The sequence below is a fragment of the Elephantulus edwardii genome, unplaced genomic scaffold, assembly GCF_000299155.1.
Source record: "Elephantulus edwardii isolate Elephantulus edwardi_28Jun2011 unplaced genomic scaffold, EleEdw1.0 scaffold00028, whole genome shotgun sequence".
NCBI lineage: Eukaryota > Metazoa > Chordata > Mammalia > Macroscelidea > Macroscelididae > Elephantulus > Elephantulus edwardii.
Window position 1 is genome coordinate 14,384,949 of NW_006399778.1, and position 4,787 is coordinate 14,389,735.

Genomic DNA, 4,787 nt, shown 5'->3' on the forward strand with positions numbered 1-4,787 from the left:
CGTACGGGTGTGTGGTTGTACTCTTTATGGAAGCAGATGGCCAGGCCTTTCTCCCTTGGTACTGCCACTGGGTATGTTTACACTGCTAACAGTTCCTTATCAGCCAAATACTTAACCCTGTGCCACTAGGGCTTCTTATACCCAGTAGACGGGACCCCAAGAAAAGACCAGGGTGGCTGGATTATGCCAAGGTGCAGAGGTGGAGAAGGAGAGGATGGACGGGAAGGGAAAGGATTCAGATTTTTTTATTTGAGAAGGTGTGTGTGTGTGTGTGTGCGCGCGTGCGCGCGCGCACGTCTGATTACAGTGTCCTGTTAAGAATGGATAGATGAACACTGCACTGGGATGAGTGAAAGGAAGGACATTCTGAAAGGAATGAATGATTAGAAACCACATGTATGACAATTAACAGTCATATGGGGGGAATTGGAAGGCGAGAGGGAAGGAGGAACGTGCATGAATGAAAATATAATTTTCTTAAAAAAGAAAAGTAAACTTAAAAAAAAAACAACAACAAAGCCCCAACAACCCAAAAAAAAAACAACACAGCTTTGACGACTCTGAAGAGATGCTTGGAGTCAAGCAGGAAGCAGGCAGAGCTGTTGTTGTGGAGACTGGGGTTGGGGGATAAGAGAATGCACATTCACTGCAGGATCTGGGACCCCCCCCCCCAGTGACCTTTATTTTACTGTCTGTAAATTTCCGGGGCTTCCTTGATTTGCCTCCAGCACCATCTGGCCCTGACACCTCGGCCCACTGTAGATGTTTCAATATTGAAGCCTTTTACACGCAGATTCTGGTACCTGCTAATGGGAGGAAGGGAAGGGAGCTGCTTGGGGATCTTAGGCCTAACCCTTGAGGCCCCAGGGCGGTGAGAGTGACCCCAAGTTGTTAGGGGAACTGAGTCACATTCAGAATCTTTCTTCCCTGCTCCCCTTCTTGAAGTGGGAAGGTTGCGGCTGCTCTTAGGTAGGGCTGGAGCCCTCTCCGTATCCTAGCAGCAGGCACCTGGCTGGTGGTGCTCAGAAAGTGTGACAGGGACCAGGGAGTGAGCTGTTGACTCTGCCCAGGCAGAGATCTGTGACTGAGCTGTCTTGTTGCCTGGCATGAAAACATGGTGTGCCAGCGATGTGCAGCCTGCCTGCAAGGCCCTCAGAGTCTCAGAGGCTTGAGTCCGTAGACGATTCAGCCCCACCTTCACCTAAACTAAGGGAAGGGACTCTCATTTTTTTTTCTATATTTTATTAATTTTCATAAACATTTACAGAGATTTTGGGTTTCCATTCAATGACTCAGTAGTAAAAACTTTTTTTTCTCTTAATCTCTTGACAGCTCAGACTGATCCACTTTAACCTGAACCAAGGGAAGGGACTCTCATGTTAATGCAATCCAAAATGACTCATTAGTGAAAAAAAAGGATTTTTTTTCTCTTAAAAAAAAAAATCCCTTGACAACTCAGACTGATCTTTGAACTAGTGTGATTCTTGAGCCATGTTTTACTTACTTAAAGCTGAGCCAAGGCTTGGAAACTTTTCAGAAGTAGAGAAAGTCATGAGGGTGGGTGATCCTGTGATCACAGTGGACCTCTGCCTTGAAGATAAAGGGGTTGACTGCAGGATTTCTCTGTCTGGCACTGCCTGAAAGGGAACAAGACAACCTGTGTTTTAAGCTTCTGCCATGGGTGGAATACAGTGCTAACTTTACTACACGAGTGTTTATTGAGCACCAGGGCCAGCCAGGCAACTTGATCCTCGAGGGGCTCTGGAACCACCTGGTCTTGGAAAGCTTTTGAAGGCCTTGCAGAAGTGGGGTGACATTCTTGAGACTTCTACTGTTCTCTTAAAGAAACCATAGAGTGGCATGGGCTGGTATGTCTCTTTTCTCCACTCCTCACCGGCCCTGAAAGGTAAGGGGTTTTTCCTAACGAGGTAGCAGGCTTGTGGAATATAGAGGAATTTGCTGTGGAGGTTTTGGTGTCTTCCAAAGCCTGTGTTGTTCCCCTCCCACTAGGAACAAGGTTAAGAGAGGGATGTGATGGTGTATCATGACCCTGCCTCCTGGCTCATGGGCCAGATGCTGTCTTCTCCCTTACACCTTTCTGTCCCTGGCTAACGAGGAGACTTGCTACTGTGCGGTGAGTGTGATGCTGTTGAATCATTTACAGTGACTGCACCGAGGCCAAGAAGCAGCCTTTGAATGTGGAGATGGCTCCTGGGCTGAATAAGCTGCTCCGAGCCCCAGTGGGGTACCTATAAGACTGTCCCAGGGGTGGACACCGTCCTCCTCCACACCATGTCAGGGAATGGTTTTACGCCAATTTTTGGGTTTTTTTGCATAAACTGAATTTGAGTTCAGATCTATCCTGTTATGTGCTGGCAAGTGATCCTATGTGAAATAGCTCTGAAACCTGCCCTGACCTGAGCCAGTCTCACTGACTCCAACACACCTATCTGTTCCCATTGCCCTAGTTACTGTGTCAATCCATTTCATCTGGGATCTTCCTTTCCTGTGCTGTCCACTCTTCTGAGAATGATGTCCTTCTCCAGGGATCAGTTCCTTCTGGCCACATCCCCAAAGTTTGTGAGATGGAGCTTCAGAATCCTAGCCTCCAAAGAGAAACTTGATTTCACTGTCTCCAAAACAGTCGTATTTGTTTTCTTGGTGATCCATGCTTTGTTCAAGATTCTTCTCCAGCACTACAACTCAAAGGCATTAATTTTTTTTTTTTTTTGTAAAGTGATCGACTTTTATTGTTAGAAATTAGGCATGTGCCACAGGTGCTGCCATCTGGTGGCAAGGAACCTTCAAGTACACACCCTTGAGACAGTTTTTCAAACAGTCCCAACCCCACCTCTCCTGTAGTGGATGCTTCCGAGGACATGCTCAAGGGAGCCAGACTGGACGGAATGTTAGAGCAGTGAGGGAGTCTTTCCAAGCCGATGCCTTCGTGGGCTCAGTGGGAGAGTGTGCACTGTGTCCCGAGGTGCCCGACGAAGGGCCAGTGTGTGAGAACTCGGTGCGGCGGTGGGTCCAAGGGGCCAGCTCGGGCAGGTTAGCAGGAAAAGTCCCCAGAACCACAGAGTGAGTGGGCGGGACTGTGTCCATCAAGGTCGGACCTTGGCTTGACGATGGGCGGTCAGGACCGGCCGGGACCAACGTAGACGGCCTTCTCCAGGCCGTCCACCATCTGCGAGTACTCCAGGTGCGAGCTGTAGTGCGTGCACTCGAAGTGGCTGTTCCCTCGCACGTACTCCAGGAACTTGGGCGCCCCAGGATAAATGACGTTGTCGGCCAGCAGCACCGTCCCCTTCTGCAACAGGCCGCACTCCTCCAAGAGGATGGTGTCTGGCAGGTACCGGTCCTTCCAGTGGTCAAGGAAGACCATGTCCAGCGTGTCCACGTCATGCTGCTGCTTCAGCTTGGGGATGATGTCCTGGGACGCCCCAATCAGAACTGTCACCTTGTCCTGCAGGCCAGCGAAGTCCAGCATCTGCTGTGTGATGGCTGCGAAGGCCGGGTTGAGCTCGATGGTGAGCAGGCGGGCCCCAGGGGGCAGCAGGCGGGCCATGCGCACCGCCGAGTAGCCACAGTAGGCGCCCAGCTCCAGCAGCACCTTAGGACGGCGCTGACGCACCACCTCGTCCACTATCAGGCCTTTCTCCTTGCCCACGTTCATGGCCCACTCCTTCTGCAAGCAGCAGGCATCAATGGCCTCCAGGACGCTCTGCGGGTCTCCGCGCCGCGCATGCTGCTGCACGTGACGCAGGATGCGCTGCTCCAAGCTGCAGCCCTGGAGCATGTTCCGGACGGGCCGCAGGAGTACTCGTGGTATAAGATCATGAACAGCGGGCTAAGCCGCAGCAGCAGCGCCAGCAGCACCAGGCCCAGCAGGACAGCGGTCAGCAGCAGGGGCAGCCCCTCCAGCATCTGCGGGGGGGGGGAGGGGGCGGGCAGAGGGAAGGAAAGGGGATAGGAGGGGCAGAAAGCAGGGGCTCCACAGGAGAAGGGAAGAGCTAAGGAGGAGAAGGGCAGAGGGGAGGGGCTGAATGCAGGGTGTCCACAGACAGAAAAGGGAATAAGGAAAAAAGGAGGGGACAGAGGGCAGACAGCAAAGAGTCCACATGTGAAGGGAAGGGACAAGAGGGGACCTAAGAGGCCCTGGGCATTTCACAAGGATCTCACCCCTTCCTAACTCACCCACTCTCTTCAGTTTGGGGGGGTGCCTGGAGGCCCCTCAAATAAGTGCTACTGTTACTCCCCTCAAGCTGTTATGGTTGGGTCACTCGGTACCCCCAAACCCTCTCACTGCACCCATCTCTCTGCCCAGAGCAAAGCATCTGTCCAGTGAAGAGGGCTGGCTTGTCAGGGGCACAGGGAGCTAGCTCTGGGTGTAAGCCATCGGCGACTCATAGTGTCTGTGTGAGGGACAGTCAGAGGGGGGCTCAGGAGAGGGGAAGCCTGCACACCTCTATCTCAGCCTAGGTCGCTCTGCAGGCACGGGTACCCAGGCACCGCCCAGGGAGGGGGAAATGTGCCCCTTTGTGTATTAAACCGTGACTCACCACACCTCACCCCCTTCCCATGAGCAATTTCTAAGTTGGAAAATAACATATAGCTCCAAAGAGTCATTTAGGGGGAAAAATAATCCACAAATCTTTGCCGTTCTGTTCTCCAAGGTCCCAGGTGTGAGCCCCTCGCCAGGACCCTCCAGGTGAACGAAGGGGTAGAACACCGAGCGCCCCACGCACCAACGTGCTTCAGTCTAGGTCACATTTAAAAGTCAAATG

At 52.2% G+C, this 4,787-nt stretch overlaps 1 pseudogene; it reads right to left on the reverse strand.

Annotated features, from left to right (window-relative positions):
- Positions 1 to 3,136: 3,136 nt before the first annotated feature.
- Positions 3,137 to 3,927, reverse strand: LOC102855162 (annotated as a pseudogene).
- Positions 3,928 to 4,787: the final 860 nt, after the last annotated feature.